This window comes from Rhopalosiphum maidis, chromosome 1 (assembly GCF_003676215.2).
Source record: "Rhopalosiphum maidis isolate BTI-1 chromosome 1, ASM367621v3, whole genome shotgun sequence".
Lineage (NCBI taxonomy): Eukaryota > Metazoa > Arthropoda > Insecta > Hemiptera > Aphididae > Rhopalosiphum > Rhopalosiphum maidis.
The window spans coordinates 13497498-13505805 of NC_040877.1; positions in this window are offsets into that span (position 1 = coordinate 13497498).

An 8308-nucleotide genomic window follows, 5' to 3' on the forward strand; every position below is an offset into this window, starting at 1 on the left:
CAAATTCATTGATAAAATTAAATTCAATATTTCATCCTTAAATATGGAACAATTTTGATTGCATGTGTTATAATAATAAGGTTAAACTATTGAAATATTTATCTGAACTAAACTTAATTCTACTTTTTCTATTTTAATTAAAAATACAATGATTATTTAATTATATTTATACTAAACCGTGAAATATTTGAAAGGGATGTGCTTTATTTAGATAAAAAATAGTTTAAAGCACATATTTTTGTCCATCTATTTAAGTATAATAATTATCCGAGAAAATTATCTATATCATATTTCGTGACAATATTTTCAATTTTATTTTTATTTTATTTTTACGGGAATCGTGTAAATTTTCTTAACTTTTGTCTACTTTAAACACCGATGTGTGTTTGTATTTAAAAGTGTACAAATGTAAGCTTATATTATTGTTATATTATTTTATAACAAGTATTATATTTTACAAAATACAATTTTTTAATTATTTGGTTTTTATCTAGATAAACTAGGTCATCTTTTATTCATTATATTATTTAGATAAAAGTTCAACGATTTATCTGTACTCTTATATAGATAATGTTTGTACAACACTGCTTTTTAATTGTATACATGAATCTGAGTACAAGCAAAAAGGCGGGACTCATCTTTATACATAAAACATTTTTCAAAGTAACAAAGGCTGATTAAACATTTTTTAAGTTTCAAATTAAATCGTCCAATGTTCTAACAATGTATTTGATAATATAATATATTATAAATTATTTTTCAGAGCACTAAACATTTGCAGGTTTTTGATATATAATGTTCCTACGCACATTGTGTGCACGTCCTTTATTTTGATTGGAATTCCAAATTTTATTGCAAACTAAAATGCGAATTTCCTAGTCGAAAACCGTTCTTTCGTTACGTTACGACAAAGACCTCTCGGATTTGTTGGATTTATTGAATTTAGCACGCGCGAGTACACAATCAATATGTCTTTATGTTTGTATTTTGAATTGATATACATTTTACAACAATGACGTACAACGTTATCTCGTACAATGTTTACGGTTTACCTGCAGCTAATTATATATATATATATATATATATATTCTAGACCATGACAGAAATTATGAATATAATATATATCATATATTATTATATATTATTATAGGTATACCTACTGTAGTACTGTTGTCCAATGATACAGATGAGATGTCAGATAGGATGAAAAGCAGCAATAAATCACGTGTAATTCAGAGACTAGAATTTTGTCGCTCCCAACTAAATATAAGTACATAACAGTTATGTTGGTTTCTAACATTGACTATATTCTTATAATGGTTTTGAACCTTCAGCTCAGATTAAACACTAAAACACGTGCAAGATTATAGTAGTTGCGCATGTCCCGTGTGGTGTTGGGGTTACGTAGTTGCATCGCGCGTAATTATATTGGGACCCTGATAGTCTCTAGACAATTTTCATTTAAACGAAACGTCCTTTGTTCGTGCCGTTTCGAAGGAACGAATTATTTAAAACAATTTTTTTTTGTTTTAAAGTGAAATGTCTCCGCTTTTGAATAATTAAATAGGTACAATTAAACCGATTACCATTTTTATCCTGAGTTAGTTGAGGTTTATATGGTATAAACTATATATTATTATTGTATTGTAAATTATTTGTAACCAAGAAGGGATGAGTTCATCGACAGTGATCGTATGATGAGATAAGACAAAACACTAATAAAGTGATTATGTTTAATATGTTTTAATTAGGTATGTGTATTTTGATTTATTAGTATACATCGGAAGTGATACGGCAGTTACTTGTCGGACAGTACAAATTAGTAATTACACAGTAATTGTAATATATACTGTTGAACCTATAATAAACAATAATGTTAATTTTTGGTTTTCGTACTCTAGGTTATAATAACAAACATATTATAAATATTAAATATATATTAAAAAATTATAAAAATTAGAAATATAATCTCATATTGGCGATTATTTATAAAATAAAATTGTGAAATTTTGTATCAATGTATTTTAAATTATTGATAAAATATATATTTTATTATAATTTATAATTATTAATAAATAATTTTTATTAACATTTTATTATTTATATTAAATATAAGTATAACTAGTATGAGTAGATATATTTATATGTATTGGCTAAAAACTATTAATAATATCAGTATTTGATAAAATGAACATTGTAGCTTGGTAAATATTATTATTATTATTATTTTTTTTTTTTGGTAGGTTTTAGTAGTTGGCATACGCGCCAATTTATCTGAATTAATGTGACTAACTTAAGAATTAAGATCGGCCATTTTGATTTAAATACGAGTAAATAGCCATTTTTGTTATTTTAAAGCGATATAAAATCATGATATGGCCTATCCTACAAAAAGCCACAATTTTATAAATGAAAATTTTAGTATTTGAAGATTTAATAAATGACGAAAACGGTTCATCTGTGAAATAATGTTGATAAAAATTATTTTAAAAAGCTTTAATCGTATTCAAATTTCAGTTTTTATAATCATATTTTATTATTCCAGTAATTCTTGTGGTATTGCATTCAAACGCTGGGTATCTAAAAGCCAAAGATAAATAGATGACTGACAATTATTAAAATTTAAAATCAAGTATATCACAATGATATTACTTGTCTACTACTATATCTGTAATCGTCACAAATAAAAAATGTACTTACTCACTACTACTATAGTATAGTTAAAGTAAAATACGAAATATGAAAATAAAATGTAATTTTTCATCATCATATCCGCCTTATATAATAATAAATATTGTACTTACATAGGTACATACATATGGGTTGTTGCTAAAATTAATAAGTATTCATTATGAAATATGCCTCGTGCATTAAAATATAAAATTTATAATTATTATACGATTTATAATTTGAAAATTAAAATTTAGTTTAACAGTTTTATTTTTATGACGTAGTAGTATTAATATTATTTTGTGATGGAAAATAATGACTCATATTCGTATAGTCGACGAAAAAATATATTTATTGACGTTTTATGAAATAAATTAATTTAAGTGCAGTCGTGTTTAAAGAAAGTTTACGATTTGTATTTTTTTTCATTGTTTAATTAATTAAGTCTACTTGTTTTTCAAATTAGAGAAAAAGACAAAATCATATCAGGAATTGATTATTTAGCAAAAACCTATTATTTTATATTTTTATAGACAAAAGCTGTACACTGCCAAATAAACAATTATTTGAAAATAGTTTGCGTTTTATAACATGCGTCATAACATTGCGTATACAACAGTATAAATTAATAACAAAAATAAATCAAGATTGAGTAAAATAAACATAGTAAATATTGAAAAAATGTAATTCTATCGAAATACTTAAAGTAAAATACCTATCCTATTATACCACAGTAATACTTAGGTACTTCAGTAGTTATAGTATTTTTATTCCCTTTGCATTTATACCTATAATATTATCTTGATTTATTTTTCACTGCTTAGCCGCTAAATATTACGTAAACGTCAATTAATATAACCCTATACCTACATATGACATAGTTTACTCTGGCCATTAAAAAAATAGTGTTATTTAATGTCTAAAGTAAATTTGTCTAGTCTTAAAACAGATTATTCTAGTTACAATAGTTAATAGATTTTACGATATGATTGTAGTTAAACGACTTAAATATTGGTTTCGACATTATAAAAGGTGATCGCAGACTGTAGACACATTTCTTACTTAATGGTGTTAGGGAGTTAAGTAAAAACTCGATGTCGTAATAAATGTGTAAAACTGTTTAAGTTTTCAAAAAGTCCTGTCCGCGGTCTCTATATAAGACCGTGGTCCTGTCAAACACATGTAACTGTAAGACTTGGACACACGTGTCATGGATCAAGGTTTAAACACATCATATACTACATATATTATACCATTTAAAGTGACAGGATCTCTTAAATATTCTTTACATCGAATATTTTAGGTAACACTAAAATTCAAACAAAATGAAAAATAATAAAAACTAATTATATATATTATGTTATTTAGTCAGAAATACCAATCCATATTATAACAATAATATTAGTCGTCTTAACTATCAAGTGTGACATAATACAAATACATTTTTTTTTAGAAATTCTATTGTCATTCTTATTTCTTATATCAGTAAATTACCGTTTGTTGGTATAAAGAAAAGTATAAAGAGCAATACAACATCATATGTAAACGTATTAAAATCGAACGGACACGACTACACAACAACATAATTCAAAACTATTTACGTATACAGTATACCATATTATAATACTCATATCACTTCCAATTATTGTACGATTAAAATTAAAAAAAACAGCCAAAAATAAAAATATTACAATATGAATTACAAAAAATAAAACAGGATACAGCTCTCAACACGAGCTCTAAAACTATTTTTTTCATTCTAAAACTATTACATTTATCCATAGAAATTAGATACACATTATTTATATTTTAATAAAATGTAAGTATAACAATCGTAAATCAAATAAACATCACATTATTATACTAAGTTATTAACCCTTCGTTAGTTACCTTATTGATTTGAACAATTTTAATCAACTGAGGTAATATTATACTCCATGTATTAAATTTATTTCTGAAATTAATAATTTCATAGATTATATTATTTTTTGCTGAATCTGAGTCTTATATGTATGTATAATTAATATTTAATTAGTAAATCGCGATTTTTTTTTTTTTAATATTTCACAGGTAATATAAATATCTATTCATTAAATTAAAATAACTAATCAATTTTCTAGTTTGTTATTAGATTTGTAATGTTATATAAAAAACTCAAAGAACATTATAATAACATTATGGATAAACCCATAAAGTAGGTAACATATTATTATTATTATTATTTAATACATGTACTTTAATACATATGTATTAAACACTATATTTAAAAGTTAGATTGTATTATATATTAAGTTTTTGAATATTATAAAAAGTCAAGTATATTAAAGATAATTAAGCCCATATAATATATGAATATACATAAAATATATACAATAGTTTATTACCTTTAGGTATATAGATGGAAGTTAAAGATTCTGAGAGGAGCATTGAATTAATTTATTTAACAATGATATGCTTTTTTTTTTATCTATCATCACATTAAGCCACCATTACTAAAAATGTTTCGATTTTTAACTATGTTGGTGGTTGGTGGTAGTAAATAGTATCTTTAGTTACACTTAAATAGATTAAAAGTAAATGTAAAAACAAAATAGGAATAACCAAGGAAAAATCGAAATTTGTAAGCAAAACCAGTGTTAAACGTAATCAGTTTTGTTTTTTTATTGGAACTCAAAAATGAAAAACTGTAAAGAATTGAAATTATTAACGAATTTTCATACATCATCATTTACAAATTATGAAATAATTTTAAAAATATGTTAGTTATTATATGTTATTTTGAATTTTTTCGATTTATGATATAATTTTATTTTTTAGTCAAGAAATCTTAGACATTTCACAAAGTTCTTCATAAAATTGGTCTTGGTCATATACTAAATAAAAAAATTAAAAATACATTGTCACAGCATTTTTTTATAAACATTTAAAGTTCAAATTTTTACAAAATACATCATAATCACCATAATTTGCAAATTATTTTGTTGTAAAAAAATCATAAAATATTAAATATTCATACCCTATAAGTTTGCAAATTTAATTAAATGTTTCTTATAAGTTTTTCTTACAAAAAATTTGAGCACAATTCCATAAATATTTTTATGAATATCTCAAGTTTATTTTTTTTAAATATTGGATGTATTAATGTGTGAATTAACGATATTGTTTTATTAAATTATATTAGTTTTTTTGTAGTAACAAAAAAGTATTAATCGTTGAAACTTGAAACATTTTACTTTTACTTTAATTACCATCTTCTATGATACAATTTTCAAAATATTAACTATTAAGATTAATTTTAAGCTATTTATAGGCATTTTAAAATATTAAATTACTTTAATTTATTATGGCTCAATCAAAAAGTTTGAAAATGTAATATAAGTTTTTACATGAGTAGTTCGTTTAGATACATAAAAAGAACAAAGATACTTAAGCATAATTTTTTTTTTATTTTATATAAATTTGGTTGATTTTTAATATTTAAACGAAGAATAACGATTTTAGTTATTTTCTTGTAATTCAAAAATATTAATTCACGGAAATTTGAAACATTTAATATAGTAAACTAATATATACTTACACTCAGTAACATTTCCAAAATATATAGTTTAAGCTATTGCATATGTATATAACAAACCTAATCACTGTTATATAATAGCCGATATTGATCGGCATTCAAAAGTTAATAAAAATGATAATAGTAATATGATACGTTTTAATATATAATAATTGAACTAAAACAATATATAAAATGCGATGTCTTCAACATAAACTTATCCAATAGCCTATCATAAAAATAAATGATAATATTAAGTATAAATTACTATAGTAGTAAATACAGTAATACAAATACGTCGTACAATTTACTTAATAATATTATAGACTGCCAATGATTAATCATTGAGTTAAAATTTAATACTTTCATTATTGCGAGTTACTCAACGATAAGGTACAACAAAACATACAACTGTACAGCAGATCGATTAAGTATTTACTTGCTATTTTTTTTAATCTTTTTTAAATAAAATGAAATATAGTACCTACCTATATTATGTATGATGATAGATTATTGGTAAGTACAATATAATATAAGACATAAGAGTAAATATTAAATTTATTTAAGAATTGCAATTTTATGGTAGATTGAAATAGAATATTTATTTATTTTGTACTTTTGAATTAATAAGCTACCTATCTATTCGTTCTTTTTATTGGATTTCCTTTATAGCTTTATGATAATATCCTCTTTGAAACCTGCAGGTAAACAAATATAAATAAAATCTTTATTATAAACTATATTATGTTATATATACACAACATATAAACAATTGTATGTTATACAAATATTATTTAACCTGTTTCACAATCCGCTCATTGTTTTTTAATCACTAAAAATTAGTTGTTACTAGAACATTAAGTCTATAGGTATATACCAAATGAATATAGAATTTATTTCTATTTAAATAAAGTATATAAATATAATTAAAATAAATAACTTTTTTAATAAATTAAATAATTTAAGTAAAAATTATGAAACGCTACTCCCCTCCTCAAGATTTTAGGACTAATTGTGTATTTGTGTCTCAGTCAAAAAATGATGTATTGTATAATACTCGTATATAACTCTAAAATATATACTCGATTTTCGCGCTTCGTCTCTAAACCTAATCTGTTAATGGTAATATTTCTACTTCTATTAATATTCAATACCTACTTACGGTCAAAAAAAAAAAATATTATAATAATTACAATATATATACCAAAGAAAAAAAAATCAATTTCAATAATATAACAGAATTACCATTATTTAATAATGAAGGGGTCGGCAACCCGCGGCCCGCACAAACATTTTTTTATGTAAATAATCTATTCTGTTATTTAATTTATTTTCCAAAAAGCAACGAATTTTTTTTTGTACCTGCTAATAATTTAAGAATCAATAAATTACCAATATATTCAATATTATATTTAAATCTAATAATATAAAAAAATTGTTTTGAACAGCACCAATGGAAATACGAATAGTATTAGAGTGCCGGATAATTGCAGCATATTCTAGATGAGTCCAGACGATGAAAGTAAATAGACGTTTAAAGGTTAAAGAGAATCATCAAAAGAGGAACAATATTACACACAATAACGATAAAACCGAAAACGTTTTATTGTTTTATATGGGTTAATAGAAATATTAAGAGAATAATAACTATTATATACCGTCAAAAAGAATACGGTCTTTTGGCCTGAAGTTATACAATAAAGAAAAGCATTATTTAAATTATAGTTAAAAAAACAAGTTAGTATATGTTTTTGAAAAAGTAATTGTTAGACGTTTTACATTTAAAAATAATATTATAATTGCACTAATGATTAAATCAACTTATTAAGTCTTTCTGTAGGTACTCGCCGTCAGTGAGTGAATTAATGTCTTTAAAAATGTTTGTGTGCGATCAGCAAAAAATAATATTATTAGTCAATATCATTTATAAATACATTAAATAACATAAGAGAAAGGTAATCCACCTTGTGGAACACCGGAGATGACATCGATCTTTAGAAATATAATTTTTAATTTTGTGATATTTACTTTTTTTACTTGCAGTTATATTATTATACATTTATACCTACTACCGTACTACGCGCA